The sequence below is a fragment of the Xiphophorus maculatus genome, chromosome 21 (assembly GCF_002775205.1).
Source record: "Xiphophorus maculatus strain JP 163 A chromosome 21, X_maculatus-5.0-male, whole genome shotgun sequence".
NCBI classification, from domain to species: Eukaryota; Metazoa; Chordata; class Actinopteri; order Cyprinodontiformes; family Poeciliidae; genus Xiphophorus; species Xiphophorus maculatus.
In genome coordinates, this window is record NC_036463.1 from 12,496,622 (window position 1) to 12,506,772 (window position 10,151).

Consider the following 10,151-nt stretch of genomic DNA (forward strand, 5'->3'; position numbering starts at 1 on the left):
CCTTTGCTCAAGCAGTGGACAGCTCCGAGGGCGACCCACATACCGCCTATAATATCCAAATATGTTCTGGATATATATTTTTGGAAACATTAAGCTCCTCATATCAAAGAAAAAAAAACATACACTTTCCAACCAAAAAAAAAAAACTTTTTGTCAAACAGGGTTAATGTGAATCATACTGAGAAAAATAAAACTGAAAACGGGAAAGAAACAAATTGAGAATCTCCCACAGTTAAATTTGTACTTGACCTTATTTGGCCTGTGCCGCTTTACATGATGTGGGGTTTTCTGGGACCTCACGGAGAAGTTGTTGACGTGTGCTTCAAGTAATTTTGGTAGGCTGGCCTCTCCTTGGAGGGTTCACGACTGCTCAATGCTTTTTCCATTTGTGGACAATGACTCTAATTGTGATTGCAGAGTTCCAAAGTCAGAAATATCCTGCGTTACCCTTTCTGGACCAACAGGGGACAATAACTCTTTTTCGCTTCCTTTCTTAGATTTCATTAGGTGGGGGAAAGGTAGACATTTTTGAGAAAATTAGCCTTATTTTTGATGTCGAGGATGTTCTATTCAAGGGACTTCTGTACTTGACAAGTTTGATTGTAGCTGGGAGAGGTTAATAAAATTTGACAAATATCAAACATCTTCAAATAAGGACAAAGTGATTGGAACTACTTTTCTGCTAACAAATAAAATCAATTTATAATAAGGCTTTTTGTATTTCCTCTGCTTTTCTTTGTTTAATATTGACATTTTTCATGAGGCAGACAATATAATGTGTGATGAAAAGACGAAAAAGAAGAAACCTTTAGGTGGTAATACGTTTTTTTACACCTCTATATATATGTTGGCAACTAAAATAAATCATAGTGGTGTCACAGCTGAAAAGAATGGGGCCATTTTTTTCAAATGAAATCAAACCAATTTATTGAACTTTAATGACTACCCAAAAAGTGTACTTCCCCAAACATTTTTTTTTCTGTGATGCCTAAATAATTTATTTACAATAAAATAAACATTAAGTAGATAAGACAGACAAATAACAAAATAGCAAAAAAAAAAATATGTCTAAAAATTTGAGCAGTTTTTAAATTGATGAACTTTTGAGGTGTTAGGGTTAATAAAGTGTATTATCCCTAACTATCAAGTATTTTACAGCAGAGAGAGAAAGATGTGTCATATTCTGATGGCTCAGCAGTTTGTAGTTGAAGTACTGCTTGAATGATAGCCGCAGAAAGAAAGAAAAAAGTTTGAGGAGAAAAAGATTCCACATTGCAGAAAAGCCAAGGCAACATAACTCAATCTAATTAGTATACATACATATTTTAAAATCCTTGATGTCTGAAACTTTGCACAAAATGATTGTGAACAGGAAGTATATTCTGTAGTGGTTAATATTGCAGCAAACCTCGAGAAGCTTCTCACTGAAGAGACACTTTTTTGAACAACTGTCCTCTTCATGTTTCATGAAGAGGAGGATTGTTTATGAGCGGCTACTTCAACAGATGATTGCAAAAGAGACTAGACTCTCCACAACAGACTCGCGTAAGATATACAGCACCCCCACTCCTCTCCGTCTTTTTAAAACAACTTTTTTTCTCAAAACCTAAGATATGCGCTGGTCAACTTTAACCATTTCACTTAAAAATTAGTGCTTTTTCTTTTTCATATTTTTTTAAAGAATTTTTTTAAAGATATGATTTCAAGGCAGGACCACTTTGTAAAGACATTTTGGATCTGCACATCTGCTTGATCAGCTACCTGGCACAAGCCTGCAAGTTTTAAAAATATTAGTGGGATAATTTTAATGGCTGATCGTAATATTGTCACTTGAAGATTTGTGAACTCTTTAAATGCATTTATATTTCTTTAAAAAATATACCTTTTAAAATGATTATAGTTTTACAAAAGTCTTAAAAATGTAAGAAACAAATACAGAACTGAGACGTCTGACCTTCCAAGAACATAAAAAAATAAAATACTGACAGTCATGAAAACATGTTAATGTCTCTGTGACCTGAACCACAAGAAAAAGTGAGTCATGCAACAGGGTAGCAGCTAAGCAGGCAGATTGCTTTAACATAAAATGGACACAGAAGACGAAAGTGAATATTAAAAGCCAAGTCCTTAATCCAAAATAAATGTTTGCAGAATGACTTGAAGAGGGCAGTTCATCTGGGGGAAACCCATCAATGTCCCACTATTGAGACTGTTCTGTGCAGCACATTGAAGACAAATTATAAAAAGCTGATGTGTAGGGTGAGGAAATGTTATTTTAAAAGTATTTAGAGTAGGTTATCACACTACAACCGAGAACTGAAGTAGTGTGAAAAGGTCTTAACCAACTTCTTTTTTTACATCACGAATGACTCCACAGACAAATACGAATGGAAACATTCAAAATGAATAATAGATATGCCTTTTGTCTAGGACTGAAGACATTTAGTCTTATTGAAGGTACACAAAAATGACACAATATGGATGGAATATACATTGCTACTTATTGACATAAGTAAGTAGCAAAAAACAACATTTATGTTTTGGTTGACAAAATAGATGTACAATCTCTCTGTCTATCTAATTTCACAATTTTACCTCTGCTTATATGGTAAATATTGAGACTAGGTCTCATTTTCAACCGCAAACAGTTTTTTTTGTTTATACAAAACTGCTGCGTTATCAAGTGCCAGTTGTCCAATCACTGTCCAGAAATCACAGTCATAAACTCAAAACAGACCGCTCTGTAAAAAGCTGGCAACATATATTTGTGTTCTTTTTGCAGATATTATGTCAGCTTTTTATGCAATATGGGAAGTTCACAGGCATGCTTGAGTTGAACATTGCTCATATGTGACGTTTAAACTGTTGGCTTTGTATAGTTGAACCCAGTGGGACCAAAAGTACCTGACAATGCCAAAAGAAACGAACAAAGCACACTAAGTCAGTACATGGAGTGACCATCTTGTGCATGTGCACGGAGATACACATATCTTTTTGCTGTGCAATTTTACTCTTAGTCGGCTAGCGGTGGTTCTGCCAACAATCCCTATGGGCCTATTTAATAATCTCTCCCCCAAACCACTCTACACTGTGGTTTGTATGAGTGTGTATGTAGTGCTTCCTTGAAATGGATGCATTTAAATGCATGTCTTTGTGCCAGGCTTAGTCACTCCTCTAATGACTCTTTGTAATAACACAGTTACATCAACTAAATAAATCCCAGAGATTTAGGAAAAAGCAACTGTCTTAAAACCACCCTGGTTTAGTAAAAGTCTGTTTTTGCTTATTAGACACCATATCTCTACTGCTATTAATAAAAATGTATATCCAGCTGTTTCAAAATGTTACTATAATAACATAACAAGAAAGGAAATTATGGCTTGCCTGACTGGCAAGATTTGGATGACTGGTGAAACTATATGATGCTGTTCTTTCAAGGTGTCTGGTAGGTCTGTTCATTCTGCAACAGGGGGGGTGTAAGGAAAAGCAGCAAGTAAGCGAATGTTGTTTTGGCGGGGTCTTAATAGTATGTTCTTTGAGGGTCTTTTACGTCACTACCACCCACCGTTTCTCCTGTGCGTATGGTTGAGTTCCAGGAATGTGCTTCCTTTGCCTGTTCTTGATGACAAGGGTCACAAAACTGACACTGCACATGCTGAGAAGAGACCAGAGAATTCATGTACTGGCAGGAGGTTAGCTGGTTTTAGTGTTGGATTATCAACATTAAAACCATATAGATTATCATCTATAACTTGTGACTGATGGTGATAATTATACAAGCCGACTTTGCTTTGGTTTTGGTGGGAGAAAATGGAACGCATTTATTAAAAAGAAAGTGGAAAATTACACAACAACCTGAGTTTAAATAGTTATATAAAATGTACCGATGCACCAGATCTCTTTGTGATTTCCTAAAATCCTAAAAGCAATTATGAATAAGTAATTTATTAGTACTACATTATTGTTAAAACACAAAGCGTTAATTTATTACATCTACTCTCTGTCAACAATGAAGCGTTTTATAGTATCCACTTTGGTAGAAAAAGGCTCAGGGTTGGTCTTATCCAATGACAACAGAATATAAGTTTGTTTCTGACCAAACCATATGGCAGTATCAATAAATTTAGCTCTAGAACATTCTTTTAGACCTCACTCCACACAGGATTCAAAGAAATCTACAAAACTCAGCTGAAATGTGGATTGTGTTTGTAGGGTCTATGAGAGGTCTTATAGTGTGCAGTGGGCATTTCATAACTCCTGGTGAAACATGAGGGTTCCAACTATTCTGTGCATGCATACCATAGTATAAGTATGTTAGTGATGAGCTTGCTCAACTATAATTTTAAAGTTCACTGTCCATTCTGCCCTCATGCCCACACCATTCCTGTGGTACTCCAAGTAAGTTATTGTCATGTTCTTGGAAACCTTGGCTGCTATGGTAATTGTACCCTTCCTCCTCTCTGCTAACAACAATGAAAGGTGGTAGATAGCATGTCCTCGCTTCACCCTCAGAGCACAACAGGAACTGCCAGTGAATGCTTTCCACATGCCAAAAACATTCTCACAGCAAAGACCTTTGCACACAGGAAGCAATATGCCTTGTGCCTGCTGTTGGCATAGGGCCTAGAACCGCAGGGAAGTACACTCAACTAGAAATCATGCCCTTTCTTACTAATATAGATGTTTAGGAGACCAAAGAAAGAAGCAAGAGTTTTTCGTAGGATGAAATTAATTTAGGTAGTCTCTCAAAAGTGGAAGAGGAGGACGACTCAGCTGTGTCTAGGAGGACAATGAGACCAAGGAGAGAGTTTGTTGTGTAGACACAGAAAAACGTAAAGTAAAACAATCAGTCATCTTTAAGCTTTAAAGTCTGAATGTGATACTCATGCTGATCAGTGGATAGCGTCTGACATTTACATTTGTGCATGATTACGTCTGACTTCTGATCCATGGTATCACCATGCGCAATGAAATGCTTGCTGAATTACATAAAACTCATTGGGTTGGTAATCTAACACAAATACTTTTGGTGTTCATGTTTCATTAGTATTTAGTTTCACCCTTCACTCCAAATCTGAATGAGGGGCCCAGAAACTTTCCATATATGTATAGAGAAATTGTATGGAGCGTGACTTGGCCTTAGTACCACATAAAAAGAGGAAGGAGACCTTGGCTCAGATCAGAAATCCTACGATAAAAGAAATGAAGTTATAGTCAGAACAACAACAGAAAAACCATTGTTTGCAAATAATTTACTTTCTACAATAGCAATTCTACTCTTCTATGCATGAAAAGGCACTGATAGGGAAAAAAAGTAAAATCAAGTAACACTAAATGAGTGATTCATTTCACACACTGTGATTTTATAAATCCAGGTTTTCTGCTGTATGTTCTTAGCTGTTTAGACTTCTCCAAATAAAACAGTCTGCTAAAACTCACTAAGATGCCACTTTGAGCCAACTAAGTGTTGGATAGAGGTGTTTATGTTCAGCCCGCCCTGTATTTACATACCTGAGTCTTAAGGTTTTGCATTTGAGGGCCAAGCAATTGTAAGTGTTCAAAAAAACCACAATGAGCGATCCCAGATTTGTCGGTATAGATGGGATTTGACTCCATTAAAAAACTATGTAGACTCATCATATTTATGTGTCACTGTAATGCATTACAAAAGACACTGTATTATTCGTTATTGGTAAAAAGCCTAGTTGCTGGAGTGTTAGGTGCCTGAACTTAGTAAGGTTTAGAAAAAAAAATGTTCCTTGCTGTAAAATGAACTTTGAGCAAGTGTCTTTATCATGAAGAGTAAATAATTCATTTCAAAATGCAAAGTCCAGGATATTGAAAACTTTTATCTGACAGAAATTGTAAAAAAAATTAAGCCTAATATGGCCAAAAATAATAAAGCACAATCTGTAATTGCAAAAACACAGTATTTTTTTATGGTACTTACTCCATTGTTTAGGTATATAAGGTTGCCACCAATGTCCTAGTTAGTGTTGTACTGGATCAAATCAAATGAATGAAAAAAAAATGAATGTAGACATCAAGACAAAAACTACCTTGCTCTTTCCAAAGGCCATAAATAGATGTCACACCCTTCATCCCATCATAAATAGCAGACATCAAATACTGGATGTGATACATATTGCTGTTTATTTATTTATTTTTTTAATTTATTTGTGTTTGGCTACTATTATGACTGGCTCAGTGATGTAGCAAAAATGGGAGACCCTGTTAAGGGTAAAGGTGCATAAAGGAACGATTTATCACAGATAAATGTGAGTGTGAATATCAATGGCGTAATGTGTATGATTAGAAGTGTTGCATGTATGTGTATGTGAGTGCTGAGATGCAAAAAAAAAAAAAAAGATGGAGATGAAGCCTGGCAGCAGAGCACTGACAAGTCAGGAGGCGGAAAGAGTGGAGGTGGAGAGCGACCCGGAGGGATAAAACAGACAGCTTTATATACTCCACACTCTGGATCCAGATCACCAACGCCTGAACAGTGGAGGAGCTCAAGGCCAGACACACAAACACCTGCAGCCCATATGGAAGTAAATATGTGCCATCAGAATAAGCCCAGCTCATAATACCTGGGGCCATAACAATACATATAAAACATGCTTTTGGAGACACCAACTTCCAAGACAAAAAAGATAGTTTGAAAGCAATCACATTAGCTCACGATGGTCACATTTAGCTTGCCTATGGATGTTGAAGAAAGCACCTAATGAGAGCTCCGCATTGCATTTTACGGTATGTTTTTTTTGTTTTGAAAACTGAATGATGTCCAAGTATAAAATAAACATCAATGGCTTGCCTCAAACAAACTGGCTTTTGTTTCAACCACTGTTAGCTCATTGCTCCTTCCTCTTTTTCCTCAGCCTGCATTACCTTAGTGAAGTGTAATATAAGACATACTCTGTTCACCTTTAATTGCATGTGTGCATGTTTATTAGAGGATTTCACATGCCAAACTTAGCCAACTCATTTTGTCCACAAGCAAATCCAAAGAGTATCCTGTCCAGACAACCGCTACTGAGTCACACTAGGCACTGTGAAAAGACATAAAAAGAGAAATGAATATTTTTGCCAATGGGTCTTATTGTAGATTTTTGAAAGAAGGTAATGTTACATAATTCTTTGAGCATATGCGTCCCTGCAGCAGCTGACACCACTTGGGTGTCTGTCCAGTGATTTCTCCAGCTGAAGTTGGACATAAACTCGCTGTACGAGAACAAAGTGACTGAATAACATTTTTATGGTGATTAAGTTATATTTTGGAAATGCTTCCACCTTTTCTGAGGCTATAAACGTTGGAAGCACGTATTTCTCAAAATTGAATGTAATTAAAGAAGCTAAAGTGAAGTTTGACATGAACGGATCACATATAAAAAGTACCTGTTTTTCTTTTTGACATCCATGTTTATACCATTAGGAAAGTTCACAGACAGTGTTACTGAAGCAGGGGAAAACGTACCTGGTTGAGAAGTCAATGATAGCATGTACTCGTTGTGCTTTACTTAATACACATGTACTAAATGTTGACTGAAATGGCTTTTCCAGGGGCCTTTAGGGAACAAAATCTGAAAATCGCTCTTCAGTATTCTTTACCTGATGCATGGATAATAGGCTCGATTCTCACGCTGACAGAGAAACTTTTCGAGATTTGTTGGAGAACATCGCAAAATGAGAATAACCAACAACCGGTTCGCCTGAGATTGGCCTGTGTTGGATGAAACATGAAATGTGGTGATCCTTTAATGGCAAAACTTTTCCCACCGCACACTTCCTCCATCTGGAATCATTCTGCTGCTGCGTGTCTGGGGACTCAGCCGCACAGGTCAGAGGGCAGAGAAAGGTTCGTCATTAAAATGCTGTTGAGAAATACCTCACATGTGTTCACTGTGTTGAACTGTGGTTCATCAAGCAGTAAAAGATACGTAATTGAAGAGGTGAAGTGCTTAATTGGGGGAGTTGCAATCACTTTAGCTGTTGCAAAAAAAAAAAGCTGTGCACATAAGATACAGAATTGTTTTTCTTGCAAGTTGGTGTTAGACCTTGTTGCTTGGCCTTTACTGTGCAGCATGATCTATAGTTTGTTCACAGCCTGACAGTGTGTCTGTATGATCATCTTTAAGCTACAGGTAAACTTACAGTCTTTCTGCCATGTTAAAGACTTCAACATTGTTGGAAAAACTCGAAACATGTTTCCCCCTTAACTTCAGCATTATCAGTAAAGTTTCTTGGACTTGAAGATCCTTTCTGGATCAGATATTTTCAATTTTATGACAATGTGATATTTTAACAGCTCAACAGTCGGAAATCTCTTCCTGTCCGATTTTTCATGTCATATTTCACCAACATGGGACACCAAAACAATCAGTTTAATGCTGTGGAACATCTTTATAGGAGACCTTGTTTTTATCAGGGCAAAGGTGAGTTTTGAATTTTAGCATGCTCTATACAGTATTATGGCTATTTTAGTGGTAACTCAAACTAATGTAGAAATGTAAATATGCTACCTTAAATAGCATATTTGACATGATAGCTAAAAATGTTGCTTTAAGGTTTTGCTTAGCAGTTATATTTTACTTGCAGTAGAAATTTGTTTTGGCATCACCGTTTAGCGTAAGTATAGAAAATCAAACCTTCCTCCTGGCTCTGATCGGTTGTTTCTGAAGGATCAGTGTATTCCTGCAGACAGGTTTTGGCTGTAGGACCACAGGGGGGAGGCAGAGCTTGATTTTGTTCACACTATCTATTTCATGACATATTGACAGTTTTTATACATATTTTTGTTACATACAGATAAGTGACATACTGCAGCTTGAAAAGGTGAGAATATTTATGCAATCACATATTTTATGTCTCATATTTTTAAATTGTCATCATGTTGCAGAAATCAGGTTTCACTTTGACATTGAATGTCTTTTAGTAATTTTTTATTAAAAAAAAGAAAAACATGCCACATTTTCTTGATCATATTGATCTGAAAAGGCAGATGGAATGGAGCAAAAAAAAAAAACAAGAAAGGTTTTGAAATACGGCTGTTAGAAGCATTGCACATGATTTAGTTTCTATTGCCCCGCCATGTCGGAGAGAAAAGTGCCTACTGTCAAGATTAAATCTCTGTTTTGCATCTTTAGACGGTACTCAGCTGTTTAAGGTCAATAAAGACACATTATAACAAATGGTCTTGCCATTATCATGACCATGTGCAGCTTTTTGGGAACACAGACAGCTTGTGTAGCAGCAGCCTCTCTTGATGAGACCCCCATAGCACTTTGATATTCAAGAGGAAGCAGGGGCAGGAAATGTGCATTGGCTTTGGGGAGGTCAGGATACATCGCTCACACTCACTGCTGAACAAACCAGAGGTGAAATCTAGCAGCTGGTCAGATTTGTTTTGGCTCAAAGTTGCTCATTCTAAGGTCTACCAAGACCCAGACAAATTTCCTGGTTGACAACAAGTGATTCCTGTCAGAGTGAGCACTGCAGTTTAGGGCGTATAGACCTTAAATTATCCCGTAGATATATTGTACAAATTTTGACTTGGATTTTGGGATGTTTCATCATTTTTAAATTCCTAAAAATGTACAGCTTTATAATAAAACTCAATGCAATCTGATAGGTTTCCTTAGGTACAATGTTTTTAGACTACTTTGAATAATAAATTGAGCTTACGCTGCTGTTTGATAATTAGGATCAATTGGAATACATGTGTGATTGAATTGACATATTTTTCTGTAAAGTGCCTCGAGACAATATTTGTTGTGAATTGATGCTATAGAAATAAAGCTGAAATGAATTGAATAAAAAAATAATAGAACAAGTTGTTCAGGTCAGGCTAAAATATAGGAGCCATCTTTTGTTATGCAATGCTGATGTAACGTTCCCCTTTTCTGATATAATGAACTTTGGATGTGCTCCTCTATTGCAGAAAAACAGAGGAATATTTGCCTCAGAAGTTTTCTAGTTTCCAAAAGATCCAGGCTTTCTCTGTTGGCTGGAAAGTCTGCTATCTGATTATCTCTACAGGTGAAAATTCAGGACAAACTGAAATGACTCCAACATTTTAAGTCAATTAAGCTCCAGCGTCATTGAAAATAGGAATAAGGTTGGAACCAACGTCAGTATACCTGAATGAA